The sequence below is a fragment of the Hydra viridissima genome, unplaced genomic scaffold (assembly GCF_058129835.1).
Source record: "Hydra viridissima isolate aposymbiotic clone 2 unplaced genomic scaffold, HvirCarnegie_v1 scaffold_12, whole genome shotgun sequence".
Classification (NCBI taxonomy): Eukaryota; Metazoa; Cnidaria; class Hydrozoa; order Anthoathecata; family Hydridae; genus Hydra; species Hydra viridissima.
This window is the reverse complement of record NW_028324311.1, coordinates 14436287-14458422: the sequence shown is the minus strand read 5'-3', so window position 1 is coordinate 14458422 and position 22136 is coordinate 14436287. Positions and strand designations below refer to the sequence as shown.

The 22136-nt window shown below is 29.7% G+C and overlaps 2 long non-coding RNA genes across 5 annotated transcripts in view; one reads left to right on the top strand and one right to left on the bottom strand.

Moving 5' to 3' along the window:
- The first annotated feature begins 7050 nt into the window (after positions 1 to 7050).
- LOC149881439 (uncharacterized) lies at positions 7051 to 7892 on the top strand. Of its 2 annotated transcripts, XR_016445350.1 has the most exons (3): positions 7051 to 7369; positions 7514 to 7598; positions 7758 to 7881. It is a non-coding gene; the product is annotated as an uncharacterized LOC149881439 (long non-coding RNA). The 2 variants fall into 2 exon arrangements; XR_016445349.1 differs by having other exon boundaries at positions 7514 to 7892.
- A 10075-nt stretch (positions 7893 to 17967) lies between these two features.
- The window catches only part of LOC149881436 (uncharacterized), a 44450-nt gene continuing 40281 nt past the window's right edge, over positions 17968 to 22136 (bottom strand). The window contains exons 6-9 of one of the 3 annotated variants that reach the window (XR_016445354.1): positions 19707 to 19787; positions 19575 to 19622; positions 18337 to 19435; positions 17968 to 18206 (exon numbers count right to left, since the gene is read on the bottom strand). This is a non-coding gene — a long non-coding RNA (uncharacterized LOC149881436). Of the gene's footprint in view, positions 19436 to 19574; positions 19623 to 19706; positions 19788 to 22136 lie in introns of all 3 variants that reach the window. The other 2 variants (XR_016445353.1, XR_016445355.1) reach the window with 2 other exon arrangements.

Below are 22136 nucleotides of genomic sequence, written 5' to 3'. Positions count from 1 at the left end.
AGTTACAAAGGCTAGTCACCAAGTATATGGCAGGGAAGTTCATCATAAATATATTTTGACTAAACTAAAAATCCAGGAAAATTCAACCATATTTTAAAACTAAAAACAACTGTGGTTTTTTAATAAACAATTTTTTTATACATTTGATGTTAATAAAACATCTTTATATGAATGTACTTGTTTTTACTTTTTTGATTGCGAGGAATATAAAAGTGTGTTTAGGATTTAGGACCAATGCAGTGGTAGGGAAGTGGTAAAGTGTTTGACTCAAATTTGCAAGATATTTATTTTAGAAATATTTTTTTTATGCCCAAGCATTTGGCAATTGAAATTTTGGTAAACACTTACATTCATGAATTTAAGTGTTAGTAGTAAAAAAACAATAAAAAAACAATTTTAAAACATGTTTGGATTTTGTTGATAGTTATCCATGATTATTTTTGTTACCCGTTTATTAATTTGATCACCGTAATAATCACTGTCTTCGATTAAAAAATTAGGCACTTCAGGGGTTAAAGAAACAATTTTTGAAGCTTTATCCCAATTGTGTAATGGTTGCAGGTCTTCAGCCTGATCTAATTTCACGATTGGCTAGATATTTCAGACCAAATAGGTAAACGTGCCAATTATGTGTAAAGTTTTTAGTCAAAACTAAATCGTGCAAATTATTAATCCTTTATTCATATCTGGTAATTATTATTCACTTACATCTATGATTAGATTAAGGTCAAAATTACTCAAGTTGTTTGTAAGCACTTTCAAGACCTATATTACTAAAAATACCTAAATCCTTGTAAATATAATTATATAAGTTTTTCAACAAATTGTAATTTCAAAAGCTAAAAATGACTTACATTAGTAAATTTTGTAAATACAGTTTAATAACATAAGTAATTTTAAGTTTGCTGTTTAAAACTTGATTGTATTTTACATTACCAGATGTGTTTTTAAATGGGGTATGAAAAACGAGTTAAAAGTTAAATGTTTAAATGCGTATATTGCTTAATACCATCATTAAATAAAAGTTTTTATAACTTGTTATTAATTTATTTGACCATTTTATAATGAATAAATTTTTTTGAAAAAATAAACTTTTGACTGGTTTGATATTTTTATTAATTAATTTCATAAATTGCAGAAAAAAGTGAAAATTAAGAAAAATTGTGTTTTCAGTTTTTTTTCAAAGTCGATTAAGCGTGCTATTTTTTATTTTGGATGGCTGAAATTTTTCATGAGCTCATACTTTACCCTGTTGAACTTACTCCCGGCTAATTAAAGTTGAATTTTGAAAAAATTATGAAAATCACTCCACCCTAATGAGCATATGAATTTTACTAAACAGTTAAAATAATCATAATTATAGTTTTCTAAAATTGATTAATGATGAATTACAAATAATCGTATAAGAACTTATACAAAATGAAAAATTTTGCAACTATTCTTAAACATTTATAAAATAATTCCACTTTGAATGTTTTAACATCTGTGCAACAAACCGTTCAACATCTGTGCAACAACTCAGCTTTTCCTTTTCACAATTCTTCTTTTTCGCTTTTCAAAAACTAAGCAGTAAGTCAGACAGCTCTCTCAGAAAAGGGCTTCAGAGAATGGACTCTTTTGTACCAGTCGGAATATATAGCCGTCCACACAGTATATGGTGCTACTCCACATTCATCTAGGCTATTTATAAAATAGGCAAATGGACAGCGATTTGTGCACTGTTTGCAGAAATATTGGTGAGCAAGTAAGTCTATACCATTCTTAATCTCATTACATTTATGATCTCGGGTATACTTGCATTTGCTGCATACTGACTTATTGTTGAGATAGTGTTCAGAATTCTGTCGCTAATTTCATTTAGTGTTGTGGCTCTTGTTAGATTACATGGTGGCAACGCGACTTAATATATAATTAGTTTAGTTGTTCTCATACGCTCGCTTGTATTTTCCGTATCTTCCTCAAGTAACTAATATAAATATATATCAATCAACATGTAATTCCATTTATTCGAACATATGCTAACACAATATTAGAGCACATGGTTTAAAAGAAATTATCGACGTTCAAGTAGCTTTACGCTAAAGATTTAAAGTGTAAGTGTTTTTTACATGTATTTATTTACAATATATGTGTTTTGCTTAGATTTATTTAAGATTAGCTAAATTGTTTGCTTACTGAGGTACACAGATTTGTTGAGTGTAGGTAAACATTGCTCACTAGTAAGTTTGTTATTGTAAATTTTCTAGCATCTGATACTAAATTTATAGTTTATTTTTCTTGATATTGATATATAGCTTAAGTCTTTTTAGAGCCCTTATTTCTTGGTTCTTTCATTTACTTTTCTGATTTTTAGCGAAGTAGGAAACCAAGGCGAGTTTGGACTTACATGGTCAAATTATTTGTTATTTATATTGATCTTTATTATATCAGTTCATTTTTTTAAGAAAGTGTCTGTCATTATTATAAAACGTAAAGTTCGTTCCGCTAATATTAATTCAATGAAGCGTATTCTAGATAAGATATTTAAGGGGAAGATGATTTCATTGACAAATTTAATAAGATTCATCATTAAAATGAAGAGAATTTAGATTTAATTGAAAAGGAAACAGAACTTTATTAGAAAGAAGATAGTACTGACTTAGTTGTTTTTTATCGTGTGATACAGTCGACTCTCGATATCTCGAATACTTGATATCTCGAACTTTTGAGTATCTCGAACTTTTTTAGCGGTCCCATGGACATAACGTATTAGTTTAGGCTAAAATCCTCTCGATATCTCGAACCTTATTATCTCGAACTTTTTGGTATCTCGAACAATGTTTTCGGTCCACAAGGCAATTTTCTCTCGTTATCTCGAACTTTTCAAAATTTTTTTTTTCAAAAATGTTTTAATAAAATTTAATTTTTTTTAATTCCAATTTTCGAAAATAAAAAATTTTTAAATCGATTTTTAAATTCGATTTTTTTTAAGAATCGAATTTCTGAAAAGTTTTCCTTTAATATATAATTTATTCTTTTTGTCAAACGCAGCAACATGCCGCTCGTTAAACAAAAACTCACGAACAAATCTATAATAGAAAAATGCAAGGCATTAAAAGACCTAGAGACTGGGATGTCTAACAAAGAGGTTGCCAAAAAGTATGGAGTCCCAAAGAACACATTATCAACCTGGATTAAAAATAAAACCAATTTATTAACCTCACTGGAAAAAAATGGCACAAAATCTAAACGGAAGAAACTTCGTAGTGGTAATTTCAAAAATGTAGACAAGGCCATATACACGTGGTTCGTTGCAAAAAGAAGTCAACAAGTACCAATTGATGGTACCATACTAAAAGAAAAGGCACTAAAATTCGCAGAAGCATTAGGAGAGTTGGATTTTAAAGCATCTGATTGTTGGTTTCATAATTGGAAAGAAAGGTCAGTTAAATTTTGTCAAATCTTGTTCAATTTTAATATAAACAAATAACATGTATCTGTTTATATTTAATTTATTTCGTTTTTTAAACGTGTAATTAAAATTCAATTATTCTGTTCCTATTTTTAGGAACGGCATCAGCTTTAAAATAATCTCAGGCGAAAGTGCCGCCGTGACGAATAATATGAATGCTTCGTGGAATGAAACTACACTTCCAACATTGCTTTTGAATTACAAGCTTGAAAACATTTTCAATGCCGATGAGTTTGGACTATTTTACCAGTGCCTACCAAACAAAACATACCATTTATCACGAGAAAAATGTTTTGGGGGAAAAAATAGTAAAGGCAGACTAACAGGCATAGCAGCAGGGAGTGCAACGGGAGAAAAATTACCTATGTTTGTTATTGGAAAATCTAAAAACCCACGGTGTTTTAAGCACATTAAACAACTTCCTTGCACATATAAAAATCAGCTAAAAAGTTGGATGACCGGAGACCTTCTTGCAGAATGGGTAATGAAACTTGACTCATTTTTTCGTGCTCAAGACAGGAAAGTAGCACTCCTGGTGGATAACTGTTATGCCCACCCACACATTGAAGGGCTAAGCAACAATAACCTAATATTTTTCCCCCCTAACACCACATCTGTCCTTCAGCCCATGGATCAAGGCGTAATACGAAGTCTTAAAGCTCATTATCGTCACAAAATTGTGCGTTTGTGTATCAAGGCTGTCGATAATAACGAACCCATGCCAAAAATTTCTATACTTCAAGCAATGAAAGATCTTGTTTCTTCGTGGAATGCTGTGTCGAAGGAGACTGTCATCAACTGCTTTAAAAAAGCTGGTATCAGCAAAACAAACAAGAGTATTGAAGAAGCTGATGATGATCATTCTTTTAAATTTTTGACAGAAGAACTTAACCGTTTGCGAGAGTTAAATCCTCGTGCCGTCCAAGAAGATCTCTCAGCGGAATCTTACATTGGTTTAGATTGCGATGTAGTAACCACCGGTTCAATTGCTACTGATGCTAAAATCATTGCTCAGATTTTAGACCCTAATTTTGAAAACGACGATAATGAAGTTGAAGATAGCGTTGACGAAGCTATTGACGTCGAAGCCCCGTCACGCCCATCAGATATTCAATTAGAAATTGCTTTTGAAACAATTCAAAATGCTTCGCTATACAGCTCAAAATACGGAAATGAAATACAATCCCTAGCACTAAAACTTGAGGATTTAATGAAGATGGAAGAGATGGATAATTTAAAGCAATATCAGATAACAGATTTTTTCCAAAAGTTGTAGTTTTTGTTGTTAATGATTTTTGTCAGAAAAATAACTTGTTTTAATAAAAGTCGGGCAATTTTATTTATTTTCAACCCTTTTCTTGATATCTCGAACTCTCGATATCTCGAACTTTTTTTCCGGTCCCCTTAGTGTTCGAGATATCGAGAGTCGACTGTATTATCAGAAATAAACAAGTTTGTAAACAATATGTTACATTCATTCAAACTCTGATAGTTCAGTAAAAAGCTGTTATAAAATACTTTGATAGTGAAACTGCCATCTTTAAAATTAAAGTCATTTAATGGTAGACCAGAAAGTTGGCAAACATTATGAAAATTCTCTGTGTGCAATAGATAGCTATGAAGATCTACGTCCAATTCAAAAAAAAAACTTATATACGGAATCTTTTAGAGAGTCAAGCACTCTCTACTATAACAGGACATTCATTTACAAATGTTAAACATAGCAATGCAATCAATTTATCAAAGGAAAGGTTTGGTAATAAACAATTACTTATATCTTCACATATAAGAACATTATTGTCAATGATATATTTTTTATATAATGAACAAGTTCATTATATAAAAAATATATCATCTCTGTGTAGAATTTATGATAACATTGAGATTCAAATAAGGAGTTTAAAATATTTAGGAATTGAACCTAATCAAAATGGACCTCTTCTTATACCAGTCCTTATGCAGAAAATTCGAGAGGAATTCGTAATGACTATATCAATAGATTTTACCAATATAGATAATTGCTGGGATATAAAAATTGTTTTAAATATTTTGAGAACTAAACTTCAAGCTCATGAAAGAAGATGAGTTAATAAAGAAAAATTTCAAAACATTACTAATGAAATGTTACATTGAAGTGGAAATCTAAAGCTACATAACAAGTTTGATAATTTTTGTTTAAAATGTATTTTTGTGATATAGATCACAAACCGCAAAATGCAAAATGCTATTTAGTTTGAAGGACAAGAATTAAGTTTTAAAAAAAAAAAAAAGGTGTTGCAAATAAAGGTGTTGCAAATATCCATGGATTGAAAATCCTGCTAAAAGTTGTGATACTGAAATGAAATGTTTTAATTTTTCTAACTTGCTTCATGTGTTGATGTGCATAGGTAAATCTTCAACCAAAAAAATGGATGTTCATGATAGTTCTTCATTTTCATAAGTAGCAAGTTCGTTATTAAAATATGAAAATTCAGTTTTATTGCAATAATCCAAAGACACTGTAGTCTTAAATAAACGTATTCATCCTGCACCTATTTTATTTGATAGCAGTTTACAGCTAAGCTACAACTTAAAATCTTTGCGAGAAAAGCTTCATTTAAAAATTTTAGACTTAGAAAATTATTAACACATTTGGAAATCAGAGTGAAACTCAATTTAATTTTAAAGGGTCAAATGAACGTATTTATTTTATTTTTTGTTTTGGTAGGTGCAGATTTTACATGAAACTCTTAGGTGATACAATTATTTATGGTAATTACAGGCCAGTTGGTTCAAATTTTTATCTTGAAGGGTAAGTGTTAAGTGATCGTTCAGGTAAAAAGTGTGAAGTTAACTTTTCTATAAATACTGTACATGTTTTAAAAATTCAATCAAAATTCGTTGTTGATGAAGTTGCATTGAAATCTTCTGTGAGAGAAATCCCAGCGAACATTGACAGACGGGTACCATATGGTTTTTAACTGGGCTAACGGGAACGGGATTTAGAAGGGTTTGTGTTCTGGTTTCCAGACGGGTCCCTTACGGTTGAAAAATTAAGCAAAAATAGTAATATGGGCCGCATGTGGTGTTTTTAAGGGCTAAGAAAACTGGGATTTTTACGGGTTTCCCATTAGGGACCCATCTGGTGAAAGTAATATGCGGAAAAATCTATGCAATCACACCATTATTGCCATTTGCAACTTACCTTGGGCAAAAAAGTTTTTACAATATAACGTATAAATTAAAGTTATAATCGTTTTCTCGTTTTATGCTTTTTTATGAAACTCTATATAAAAAGTTGTTATAACTATTTTTATTTTTTATACATAAATTTTTCTCTTTTTCTTTCTTTAGTAAAAAGTTGAAAATTTTACAAAGTTTTACATGCAATTTGAACAATAAATACTTTAAAGAATTTATTAATATTTACGTTTATGAAAAGTAACGCCACAAGGAAATGCATATAATATTAAAAAGTTGACGTGAGGGTTTTCATTATTGTCTTACTTCCTTGTGGCATATATTCTTAGAATCATGAATGGTTTTTGAAGACCATTGAACGTTTTTCTGTAAATCCAAAAGTGCAATTTAGGAATATTTTATTCCTAAATAAAGGAGATTGCGGAGTATGGATTTTTTCTACTTTCGTTTACATTTTGTAGCAGAGTAACTTACTGTGTAATTTCTGTACTGTGTTACTGAGTAAGATGTATGCAAATGTTGCATTCGATGAAGAAAACAATACCGATTACGTACCACTAATTTGGTTAGTGAATGCTATGAGTGAAAATGTGTTATCAATAATTTCCTCTAGAAAATCTACAGATTTTTATTGGCCTCGCTGGACAAATATGAAAAAAATAGACTTAGCTAAATCAATATGTCAAGAACCTGAGGTTGGATGGCTTAGGTTTTCAGGAAGAATTTTGTCAACTGCAGGTAGTTTATATAATATTCTCAAAGATATCAAAGTAATAATTTTGATAATTTTTTATAAATTTATTTAAGCATTTAATCATAATTATTGAAATTTGAAAATGAAATTTTGATACATCAATAATTATCGTACTTTTTAAAATTTAGACACAGAATCTGAAGCAAAAGAAAAATGCAGATATGCAGAAGATACCTGAAATATTGATGAAGTATATCAAAACCAAAAAAATAGGTATATAAAGTTACATAATTTTAATTTAACATACAAAAGTTGTTTATGTTAGTGTTACTCCGCTTATGTTTATGTAACTGGCTTAAAACTTGTACATTTATGAATCATTAAAATTTTTTAAAAAATAATAATACTTTTGATATTTAGCCAATCCTTTAGAGATAATCAAGAAAAGCCTTTTGAGAAAAGTGAATAAGATATTGTTTTAATATTTGTTTTAATAATTGTTATCTATTATAATGTTAGGTTCCAATTAAATATTTGTCATTTACAGATTGCATAAAAAATTTTATGTATATTATAGCTTCCATTGTCAAGGTTTTTCTGTAGGAGAAAATTTTAATTTTTTATAATATTTTATAGTATATATATATATATATATATATATATATATATATATATATATATATATATATATGATATATCAAAGGGAATAGATAGATATCTAGGCTTAGAAAATGTCAGAATTAAGCGAGCTCTAAGTATGTATAGAGTGTTCAAGGGGAATCGAAAATCTGACCGATTTAATAAAAGTCTGACTTATTAAGGGTTCAACTTAACATATATATATATATATATATATATATATATATATATATATATATATATATATATATATATATATATATATATATATATATAATTTAGAGCCTTTAACATTACTTGCAGGTTCTTGTGCTAAAAGGGAATGTGGTGTGCATTGATATGAAACCAATTTACTTCTTTAACCCCCTTGAATGTTTAAATTATTGTATCATATCCCCTAACTGCCTTCTTTTTTCTTGATTTTGTAGATTGAGATAAGTTAGACAGGCTTTTATATATATGAATAAATAAATAATAAATACCCAGCTAGCCTATACAGACGGGTCCCGTACGGTATTGAACCGGGGATCTGGTATGGTTTTTATCCGGGTTATGGTACCGGGAGTCAGACGGGTCCCGTACGGTATTGAACCTGGGATCTGGTATGGTTTTTATCCGGGTTATGGTACCGGGAGTCAGACGGGAACCGTACGGTTTTCCCGGGCGTTAACACCACATATCGACTGTTTTAGAATTTACCTCAGGGATGAAGTTTGAAATTGCCATTTTGTTGTGTGAAAGTTTTTGCGATATTTTGTTAATATTATATTTCTTTTACGCTTTAATGTTGTTTCTTTTTCAAATATTGGTATATATTTTTTTGCATATATTTTCCAAATATTTCCTTAAAGTTATCCGTTTTCAAATTATGATTGTCGGATAAGAACAATTTTTTTACTGTTTGATTATAGTAAAATATATTTGAGGATAATTTTTTTACTAACTGTATTTTAGGTATTTCAAGTTCATTATGTTTTCGTTATGTTTGCAATAACTATTTATAAATAATTCTATGTTGATTTTTGCAAATTGATTGAAACATTAAGTTGAAAACACTGGTTTTTAGTTGTCTGAGATACTGTAATTAAACTACGCGCGAAAGCAATTACAGAGTGGACATTGCGCAGTTTCCTTAAAATCTTATAAACAAACTTTGAGCGGTATTTTTATGGACATATTTGAGTTGATTTGTAAAGTGTAAATTGAAGGCGAATTTTTTGTGGATGGGAGTTTTCTTATTAGAAGAGAAAATGTAGAGTTGAAACGTTGCGTTCGCCGCGAGAAAGTAACATATACGTTGTTAATAATTTTTATCGCATATAATTTATAAAATCTATCTTCATTTAATTTATAATAATAAAACTATTTTGGTAATTGGGGAATATTTATAACCTTATAAGATTTTATTACCCATGTTCTTTTTTTATATTATTTGTTATTATATTGTTATCTATTTATTGTTTGTTAATTTTGTAAAATAACAGAAAAACATTTTGTAAAATTAAAAAGATCTAAGTAACCTTATTATGAGTTCAGACAGAACAAAACGTAGAAAAACTGCTGCTGAAATAGCAAGAAATGTGAAAGAAGTATCATGCAATGAATCCGAGTTGTTGAATAATATTTTAGTGTTTAACTCTTCTAAATCCAATTGTCAAAAATACTTTTGTACTCGAGTCTTCTCCTAAAAATCCCGAAAATTAATGCTGGTCGGATGACAATATAAATTTACCTTTTACTAACTCTATCATTAGTTTTGAAGAATCTAGTGATAACATCGAATGGAAAGCATAGTGTTTTAATTAATTTGCTTCAGAATTTGTAAAAATCAAATTTAGGTTTGCCTAAAGATGCTAGAACACTTCTTAGAACTGATCGAAACATTATTACTGCTTCTGTAGCTGGTGGTGAATATTTTTATATTGGAATAAAAAACTGGTTATCTTTGTTCCTAAATAAATCTTCAATTTCATCTGATATTACACAGCTTACAATTCACAGAAATATTGATGGTATTCCTTTATTTAACACCCCAAATGTTTCTCTGTGGCTTATTCTTGGTTCGATTGTAGAACTTGAAGGTAACACAATTTATCAAGCAAAACATGGCCTATTTAATGACATCTAAGCAAGCGCAACAGTGTAGCTTGATTGGTCAACGAAGCAAAATCAAATTTTGAGCACTGCAACACTTTCAGATTTTGTTTAGTAAGTATTCACTTCAAAATTGTATGCCCTCATTTAATAGCAACATATTAATCTTGAGTTATTTATTTAGATCACAACATTTAGCCCAGAAAAGTAATACTTGCTAAATGGTGTAATAATAATAATTTAACATGTATACTGCGGCATCAACATAATTGTTGTATATGTATATAGGTGCTGCTAAACAGAACTTTGCCACTAAGGACACAACCAAGGAGATGCTTGAGAAGTAACTTTCTACGTGGTTTGGAAATTCACGGGATTGTGGGGAAGGAAGCCGAAAACCGAAAGGGAAGAATGCAACAGAAGTCAATAATGTAATACAAGTTCCTGAAGATGCAGTTAAAAATGTTAAATAGTGAACAATGTTTTTTGATCTAGCATCAGTTAAGAGTTAACAAACTGTTTGCCATGGTCTAAGTTATGATTTATTAAAAATAGTACACAATGTGATCTGTTTTTCAAGCACTGTATACATTTTACTGGTTTGTCCAGCCTGTAACTATATTTGTATGTTAAATGATATTATTGGTGCATTTTTTGAAAACTTCTTAGTTTATGACTTGTAATTGCTTTTTTTTTTCAATAGACTCTTGCGTATAGTTAATCGCTTCTCAGTTTTAGCAATTATTTGTGGTAGTGTTATTGTTTCAATTAATAAAATGCATCTTATCTGCTAGCAATGTAGCTACAGGACTTAGAAATGTGACATAGCGATAATAATAATAATAATATAATAAAAATAATAACAATAATGATACTAATAATAATAATACTAATAATAATAATACTAATAATAATAATAATAATAAATAATAATAATAATAATAATAAATAATAATAATAATAATAATAATAATAATAATAATAATAATAATAATAATAATAATAATAATAATAATAATAATAATAATAATAATAATAATAATAATAATAATAATAATAATCATTATTATTATATATTTTTATTATTATATAATAATCATGGGATCCATGTGGGTATAATAATCATGGGATCCTTGTGGGATCCATGTGGGTTATCCAAGCTGAATACCAGCTGGGTTCCGAACGGGTTCTGTTTGCTATCCCTTCTGAATACCATCTGGGTCCCGTTTGCGTTTTCTGGCGGATATCCCGGACGGGTCTCGTCTGGATCCCGCGGACAAAATCCGGCGGGATCCGTCTGGATTACCCGTACGGGCCCCGTCCTGCGCCCCGGCTGGGACCCACCCGGGTACCTTACGGGGTGGCTAGCTGGGCAGCAAACAACCCAACATTCTAACCTAGGAACAGACAACTCTTTCAATGACGCTACCTTAGTTTTGGCTGTCAAAAAAAAACACTCTCACAGCAACACTCATCTTAACTCTAAGATAAACAACTGCACAATTTATCTCTCTTGAGCTATCAAAAAATCCATGTAACTCTGGCGAAATTATTCTCTCCTCAATTCTAACAAATGCAAATCTCTTTACTTTTAAAACACTCAACCCCTCCACATTTCTCAACAATATTCCTTTTTGTTGCTTTAAGTTCCCGTGATATTTTTATAAAGTGATTATATTGGAAAATAAATTCATCATTTTTCGAGTCCCATTCAATTCCTATAATTCTTTTATACTAATGATCACTTTTGCCAAATTCTGTTTCTAAGTAAGTACTATCATCAAGATTGCTTATTGAATTTTTCATTTCCTTATTTATTATCATTTTCTCATGAAATCAAAATAGTTTTGCAATTCTTCGCTGTTTGTTTTCCATTTCCTTAAATTGAAACCACCTTCAGACATAATTATTTTAGACTTTTTATAAAATTCTTTACCCTTCGTTACACTTTACACTTCGTTCCAGATGTGACATCATCAACGTATAAATCTTCAAAGAATCTTTTTACAAAGTTACCATTAGATTTTTCATATTTTTTAATGTGATGTCTTATTGTTTCATTTAATAAAAAAGGGCTACTAGTCAGTCCAAATACTACTCTTAAAAACCTTTAAACAATCAATTCTGTGTCCTGTTCTACATCCACATTTTTATACCTGAGAAATCTTAAATAATTTTTATGCTCACTAGAAATTTCTACATTTAAGTAAGCTTGTTTGATATCTGCTAATATAGCAATATATGGCAATATAATTTAATCGGAATCGCAGTTGTACATCAAATATTTTGGATGATAGATTTGGCCCTGAATAAAGGCAATCGTTCAAGGACAATCCATTGTTAAAACAGGAAACATCAAATACTGCTCTTATTTTATAGTTATCTGGTAAACAATTGTGATCTGGTTTAAAAGGAAGCTTAGTTACGTATCTCTCACCGTTATGCATAATATCTTTTTCGAATTTATATATCACACTCTCATCATAGTATTCCATTTTCTCCACACTCCAAAAATTTTGTAAATCACTTCTTAGTTCATCAATCTCACTGCACACATCTTCCACACTCCCTATTAAATTAGCATCAACGCGTAATTTCATGATAACTTTCTTATTAACATTTTTTACAGAAGGCATTGGGCTACTTAACACCCATCCTAAAACAGAGGAAGAAGCTACAGGACAGCCATCAACCCCTCTAATAACTTTACCTGTCATAAATTTATGGTACAAATCACACCCTACCAATAAGTCAATTGGAAAATCTTTGGAACCATCATCATAATCAGCTAGATTTAGTTTTGAAATATGCTGTTACAACGGGCTACAAATAACTGGCACACACAGAGGCTCGACTTACACAAACAAATTAGCATTTTTATGTTTTATCTTATGTTGAAAAATATTGAGATTTTTAACCCTGGAATTATTAAATTGACCGAATGTTTTTATTATTATAGCTTCTTGCTTTATAGTTTTTAATTTCAATCTTTCACATACATCTTTGGTAACATAACATCTCTGACTACCGCTATCAAATAATAATCTTAATACTCCACACTCACTCTCTGAATTAAAAAAAACTTAGCCTTTGCTGTCTGTAGCAAAATGCAATCAGACGCACCTACAAGAGTTGCACTAGTTTGGGTTTGCCTCTTATTGCAAATAGAGAAGTGGTGTTTCCGATTGCATTGAAAATATGAATAGTTAGAATGACAAAATTTTGATATATGACCTAATTTTAAACAGATGAAACATCTCTTTTGCTTTTTTAGAATTTCAATTCTTGAATCTAAATTCGTAACTTTAAAACAATGAGAAGGCTTATGGTTTGCTGAACAATATACATTTTGTAAAATTCTTTGTTCTGGTGTTCTTCTATTTTGTGTATGAAAACTTTATGTTGTAAAGTTATTTTTGTTTCTATAATTTTGAGAAGAATTTTGCTGTGCATTTTTGTTTAAAGACTTGTATTTCAAGTTTTTATTTTCATTTTTATCATAATTTGATTTTAAAACATATTTGGCACAAGACTCTTAAGCTTGTAATTCTTCATTGTAATTTTGTAAAAGTCTTTCAAAGTCCACAACTCTCCGGCAAATTTTCTAGAAATTAAAATTAAAAGTTCATGAGGCAGTTTCTCCTTAAGGATAGGAATTAACAAACAGCCGTAAGTTGTTCTTTCTACTTTTAGAGAACATTATAAAGTTTTCTTAATTCTTCTAGATCATTGAAATCTTTAATTTTCTTTATTTTTAACAAAGAATCCGTATGTGCTGAAACAAAAACTTTTTACTCCCGTATCTGTTTTTCAAGATTTCAATTGCCTTTTTTTTAGTTTTCTGAACCTAGTGAAAGTTTTGAAATAGTAGCTAATACTTAGTCAGTCAAATATGTTTTTAGATCGATGAATATCATTTAAACTTTCACGCCTATGAATTGATAAATTAATTGATTTCAAAAACCCTGCCAATGTAAGGGATTTCCATTAAAAACTAGCATTTCTAACTTATGTAAAAGGCACTTTGATTTATTTAAACTTTTAACAGAATCTTTATCTGATTCATTTATTTTTATACTTTTTAATTTTGGTGTCACTCCAGCCATCAACTCATGATAACACTCAACTACTTTCGCATTCTCCAAAACGTCATTTTCAATTTCCTCTTGATCTAAATTATTTAATATTTCTTCATCAATATTGTTTAATATCTCATTACTCTCGCTTAGATTATTTTTTAAACCTATTAATTTTGTATAGTTTAACTCCTCACTCTCTAGTTCTTCTCTTATTTCGCTCAATAAATTTCCAAAACTTACTCGTAACTCTCTCCTTCTCGCTACTTTCCTTCCTAATGCGGCTGCCATTTTTAAATAAATATGCACAACAACTCAAAATAAAATCAAATTTTCGTCACAATCAGCACCTTCAACAATTAAATTCTAAGTCTTTCAAATCTTCCCAAACAAAATCACAAATAACAAACTCCACTTACTTAAATGTTCAACAACTCAAACTTTACTTAACTCTTAATAAACTTCTTTCTTTAATTATTTAATTCGGTAACTCTTCATTGTTTTTCATCGGGCGGCATGGAAAATCTCGAGGATTACAACTGATCGTTTGGAGAGACAATATCTTTAAACTAGTATAAAATGCAAGAGCGTCTATGCTGCTCCACCAACAGAATATATAACAAAAAAGAAGTCTGCGGAGAGCACGCACCAATAAATTGACCATTAACAATAATAACAATAACTAATTCACAAATACTACATTTAAAAACACCCACATACAATAAGTAAATAATAAATATCACTTTTATCAAGCTTCTTTGCAATAATTTTTTACTGTCACTTTTAACAGCTTGTACTACCCGCCTAAAGGTGGTTTACCACTAAAAAAACAAAATTCCCTAAAGTTCATAATTTCAAATTAAAAAGTGTATCAGAGTATAACTTAAAAAAAAAAAAAATTAAATAAAGAGTCATTTTACAAATATTTATTCCTGAAACTGTGAAAATATGTCAAAAAGGTTGCAAAATCAGTCTATTTTGAAAGATATTTTGAAAAAGATACTTTGGAAACCACAAAATATTTCAGCTTCATATTTGGCAAAACGTTTCATGCACATAAAATGAAGAACCCTTATCAAAATCAATGCTTCATTCCTAGTAAAAGTTGTAATTTTTGGTTTTTTTGGCAAAATGATCAAAATTCGGAGCGTTGGCTAATGAAATCAAATCGAAAAATGTCAATAATTTGTTAAGTATTTTGTTTTTGGCATCAATTTTGCTAATGGCCCTCCATTTTTATATGTAGAACATGTCCTGAAAATTTGAAGCAAATTTGAAGCTATTAAAAAGTTATTATTTTTCAAAAATTACAGACTGCGCAAAAAGGGCGAATGCTGAAAAACAACAATAAACATTTTATAACTAAAAAAAATATCAAAACTTCCTGTTGTTGTTCTTCATCTTGCCAACCCTTTTATTAATGGCTTTTAAATGCATTCTTCTTTTTTTTTTTTTCTAAAGTGTCTTTTTTGTTCATACTGTTAATCCGTTTTTGATCCCTACAAAATAGGAACACTGCAGATTTTCCACCATTCTCAAGGTTGAGGTGACTCATTACTCTCTGAACACCAGCCGTTCCCTCTTTAAAATACAACACAGCTAAGTTCACTCCCAACTCAAACGAAGCTTTATGAATAAAAATGTTTTTTGGGCATCTGGACTATATAATACTGTTGAGTCCCTTATTAGAATTCTGTGTTTGACCATGAGTGCATTTTCTCAAAATGTTGTCATCACTTAGTTCTTCATGTTCTATCTTAATAATATCATATATCCATACTGGTAAATTAACTTTGGGTGTGTAATTGCTGTTACCTGCAGAGTTTTTTTTCTTCCACTTACACCAACTATCAGGACCCTCTGGACATAATACGTGTCGATGAAACTGATCCGGAAAATTAGTGCAATGGTAAAGAACTGCGCGAATGTTCTTTTTCATTTAGTACCTTTTCATTTTCACTTAAAGAAATATTAGCTGCAGCCTGTCGAATAGCCATACCAAAATAGTTTTGTATTCTATTAACTGTGCATTCTGTCAATTTTCCTTATCCAGTTAACCAACTACCATCATGTTTATCTTTTCTTCGGTTATGTAGTCTTGTACCAATGCGCTTCTGAATATGCCCAGCACACTCTTACTTTTCTGGTTTGATTTGAAACTTTCTATATGGATTACTGTTAAGCACACTATTAAATGCAGAGGAATTCCCATCTCCCAAATAATATTTATTTATCAAATCATTTTTTTCTACAGAGCGATTAAATATCTTTATAGCTCCAGCACTTTCCATTACCCCAGACGATACTGCATGATTTAAGGAGCAAATGTGATTAGCCTTCCATTCAGTATAACCTGGATGTTTCTGCTTTTTTTTTCCACAATCTACATCCCCAACAATACTTGCAAAAGACTTCGAAATCAATACATCGCCCTTCTGATATTGTGGTTACCACACCATTCAGTAAAACATGTTCGGGTTTTTGCCATGAGTCATCTTAAGAAACTCTAATTAGTTTTTTTCCTGACCCAATGTGTTCCTCTTTAGCTTTATTTTTAACTTTTATTGCTGCTGCCTTTTTGGATTGTTCTGCTGATAACTTATAAGCATTTTGAATAGTGTTGTTGATTTTGTTCAAAGCATTGTTATTCACACAAGAAGTGTTTGTAATTCGCGCAAAGTCCACTAAGGCTTGGTGTCCTTTGCCAATTTCACGGAAAGCAATAACCATTCTAAGGTTGATATCAAAACAGTTTCTACCTTGTTTTGGTACAGTTTTTTTAACACTATCAGATGTAAAATTGCAATACTGAAATTTACATTTGGTACATTCAAAATTCAACTTATGACAAAGGCCACTTCGTTTATCAATGTCATCTGTAACAACAATACAACTGTTACATTCTGGACAACTGCCACTACTATCAATAACTTTTCTTAAAATAGAGAAGTTTATTATAATGTCATAGTTTTCTGCATTACTATTATTATCAATTTTTATGAAGAAACTGGCACTAACTGAAACATGCTTAATATTTTCGTCTTCTAGGGTAGGTGTTTTGTTCCACTGGTTGCCACGAAATGTTCTTTTTCTTTTTAAACTTATTCTTTTTTTGTTTCCCATTATATATAATATTCTAATATTCTAAAATATATAATAAAAACGGATAAATTATATTAAATAATATAAATAACACAAAGCCTTTCAAACACAACAATAAATTATCACAAAGTAAATTATATGATGAGTCATACAAAAATAGCAATTTCTGTTCAATGTTTTATTCTATATTTTAGTAAAAGCATGCTGGCCTATTAAACTAATGCGTAACTAAACATATTTGACGAAAAAACTAATGCTTAGGCCAAGAGAAAAGGCAATCATTAACCTAAGTTTGCATTGCTTGGCCCCGTTGCTATGGTCATGTTGTCTGATATGGTCTAAATAAAGTAGATTACCTCGAAAAATAATCAAGATATGTTAAAACAGTCTCCAGAAACGTTTACAGCTATGTTGAATAACTACATATCAAAAAAAAATCTCAAAAACCAAGTTTTAATAAAAATATAGATTTTTTTAGTGATGAACCACCTTAAAAAATCTTTGGGATCCCATAAGGTTAATCCCTTAAGGAAACTTGATAAAACTGTCCGCTCCAATCAGCAGGGTCCCAAAAGAACTAGCCCTGAATCGGCCAAAATAAAAAACGTTTTACTACTCATGCCGGATGAGTACCAAAGCGGGTTTTTTTTTTTTAATTAATAGTATTCAATAAATAAACATGACATATATAATAATATTTATATAAATCATCTTTACATGATACCTTTATTTATAAAAATTGTTTATCTCTTTTACATTTTTCGTCGAGGATCTTCGTTTCCACTGTCATCTTCATTTCCTTCTTCAATGTCGTCGTCTTCACTCACTTCCTTAATCAAGTCTTCAAATGTCTCTTTCTTGCAGCGCCGCACACGACCACCAGAGCAATCTCTGGCGTTGTTAAAAAATTGTGTCTCTTTCAATTTTATCCCTTCAGACGTGGTGCCATGGAAAATGTGAACAGTTGAAACTATAATTATTCAAATAAATACTTATTAAAAAAATGAAAAGTTTTGTAAATAAACACTCATTAAAATTTGTAATTATTTAACAACACGTCATGGCTATACTTACATAAACAAAAATTGATAAAAACTTACCATATAATATTTGGGTGGTTTTCAATCTCAGAATATTGCTGCAGAGATTGAAGATAGGAAATTTTGTATGAAAGACATTCTTATTAACAGGATCACTAGCAACTCATGCCTCCAATCTTTCCTGTTGTTGTTCCAGATTGGTCAACTTAGACTTGATTGTATTTAGTTCACGAAAAATGTACACATTCATAAGAAACTCTTCTGTTATAATATTTTTAAGCCAAAACATTTTATATGATAAATACTTAGTCCTCATAATACAAAACTTTGAAACCTTCTGTATTAAAGGGTTCAACTTTAAGCCGGCTGCAAACACCAAGCATGCCTAATCAGTTAAGTTGAACCAGGGGAATCATGGGTACTTAATTAAAGTTGAAACAAATATTACATCCAATAGTTATATAGCCTAAACAATTTACAATTACCCCTTGAAAAAAAAAGTCAATAGCAGTTTTGTGCCATTATAAAAGTAATACTTTGCTAATGTAAGAGTATACTTCTAGTTTAGTTTAATAAGACATGCACACCAATACATAATTTATATGTGCTCCTTGGGCCAAATGTGCTCCTACATATGAACCCTGGGAATCAAATGAAATCTCATCATTATTTATATCCAAAGGTTTTAGAGCATGATGGCCTTATATACCCAGGTTTAGTTAGTGTTGTTATAAGTGCAGTTAAGATTAAGAGGAAACCTAAATCTGACTGTGTAACGTTTGAAAGCTATAAAAAATCATCAAAAAATTAAAAAAAAAAAATCAAATTTTTGTGTACCTAAAATATATAACTAGATCAAAAATTTCAAAAACTTTTAATTGGCTTGATAGGTGAAACAGGTTGTTGAAAACTGGAAATCTTTCAAAAAAAGAATTTAGCAATAAATCACATTCTTTTAAAAACAAATAAATCATCTCATCACAATAAAAAGCAAAATTTTAACTTTTACTTACATCAAATAAACTAAGATATGTTCTTATCCAATCAGGCTAGAATTAAATGAAAATAATATTATCAAATGATATTTACTTTAACTTTGAAATTCAGAAACTGATGTCATAATGTCATTTATTTGATTATGTATATGCGAAGGGGCATGCTGAAACAAAAAAATAATTCAAAAGTTAAAAATACACAAAGATAAATTAAATATTGATCATTTGAAAAACCATATACTAACACAGAATGACGCATGAATTAAATAACATAACAAAAATTTGATTACGTTAATGACTTACATTCTGGAGTGGATACTGAGAAATTTTAACTTTGTTTTCAATCAACTTCTAAAAATGCAGAAATCTTCAGCAATAGTTTAAAAAAAAAATCATTTAAACAATGCATTTAACTTTAGGAAACATAACAAATACCTTAAGTGTATCTGGAAAAATTAGAGTTTTAGGAGGAAGTAGAGGGTTTAAAACAAATGATTCATCCTGGTTATGTAGCACCTTAAATACAAAAATGTTGTACAAATAATAGAATACCAAAAAAACAATGTCGCTAACATTAATTACAAAAAATATCATTGACTTAGAAATAAGATCTGTATCAAGCACTGAATCTTTAGAAGCTGGATAAAGAGGAAAATTAAAAAAAGGTTTGAAGTTTAAAATATGCAGAAGATGATAAATAAAATTAGACTAGTAAGTCTGAAAAAAAAGGTTTTGAATTTTATACCTACACAAACTGGAGGCAATTTTTATCTGCTTAAATCACTGACCGGATTAAAATGGGTTTGTATGAAACTAATTATTTGCTTTTTTTTCTTTTTTTCTTTCTTCTTTTTCATTATTATCATTTTAGTCTTTTCGCACAGTAAGGTACAGTAATTTATAAGTTAGTTCAATTAGTTTGACTAATTAGACTTAGTAAAACCACTGATAGCAATCTTTTTTGTAGTGTGTGTTTTGTGATTAACAGTGTCGAAAATCAATAATCTAGATAAATCAAAGGATATCCTTATTTAAGATCATTAGTTTTGTGCTCCTTTAAATCACTTATTCCACGTCATGATATATTGTAGGCACAGTCCTATCAAAGTTATCTTCACCAATTTTAACATTCTCTTCTTCCATAGCAGGCTCTTCCTGCGTCATGTTAATGGAAAATTCTCCTAAAATAAGTATACTTGGGAAAAAATTTTGAAAATAGTTCCAAATTAGACATTTTAAAAGTTTAGATTAATAAATGGCACTCAAATATTTGTCTGACATTCTATATATAGGATGAGATATAAGCAACAACGAAAAGTTGATTACAACTTTATCTTCTTTTAGTTCTTGAAGCTATTTTTGACTTCTGCAAATATTTTGTAGCAATGATAGAATTTTAACTTTATAATATTTAGTAATTCATTAAAAGTAGTCCAAATAAAATCTATCAATGTCTATCAATACTTAGAAGCTAAATGAACGGACTAAAATCTTTAAACCAATTTTATTTTCTAATTATTTTCATAAAACATGCTTTTAGAAGGGTGCAAAACTTTTATGTAAAATTGTTTTTTTCAGGGTTTTAAAATTTCTGAAAATTGGAGCCGACGTTGGGCTTGCTAAAAATTAGCCCTAACCCACCTCTTATTAGGGTCTGCCCTAAACACACACTAATTTTAAAAAATCAATAAAAATATACTAACTTTGTACTGAAAAGAGATATTAGCTTCAAATTTTAAGCTTTGAAAAAAAAATTGTATGAGAAAATTCGCCTTTAGAATACCCTGAACCACCAAAGGGCTTTAAAGGGGCCCTTAAGTTGTTTTAAGGTGGGTATAATATCTATTTCGTTCATAATACAAATCCTAGGCAGCTGTAATAACTAAGGCTTCTAAAATAAAATTACAAACATATCACTATCAAAACACATCTAATACTCATTATAAATGAATGACAAGAAAATAGCTCTTTCATAAATGTTTAATCAAACCAGAAACGTATAAAGTAAGGGAAATAAAAGTATGGTAAAATGTACTTGATTGTCTTAAAATATACAACTTTTCTCAGGTTCTTTCTTGATAAAGAATTTAAAAAGTAAGCTGTAATTGAATAGTGCGGAAGAAATTGTTTAAAGTGGATATTGAGGTAGTTTCCTTGAAACATTCTAAATATTGCTTGAGCATTTTTTTTTTATGATCGTACTCGAGATATTTTGCATAGTATAAATTGAATGCAAAACTTATAAAGAGGCAAAGTCTTTTAGGAGAAGAGAAAATGTAGAATGGCAACGTTGTGTTTGCTGCGAGAAAGCTACATAAGAGAACAACAAGCTCTACATGATTTTATGCAATTGAAAACAAAATGAATTAGCGAAGCCTTTTTATGCTATTTATCATTCAGGCATTGGTAGAATGAGCCACTTGGTTCAAAATAGGAACTTAGTTTACTCTACAGGAGAAATCAAAAGTCCTTTAAAAGTGCCACCTGCCGCAAACTGAAACGTTAGCAATAAAAAAAACCTATTGGTCATTTTTTAAAGCAACACAATCATTAATACAACCTGATAAGGATTAATCCAACATTAATCAAAATCCTTTACAATCTTTGACCAACAATCATGATTTTCATTTTCCTACCCTGAAGCTTTTCTCTACTTGAACAATAAAAATTTTCACATATTTTAATCCTTATTTTAGATACCCGGCCATATTCATTCTGACAGTGATAGCTCATCTAATATCAAAGTAAATTAAATTCAATTTGAATTTTCAAATATCAGATCTTATTAAAGAGTAAGAAAAAGAGAAGCTTCAATATTTCAGTTATGGTCTGTTCAAATTGAGAGTATAAAGACTTAAGTTTTCA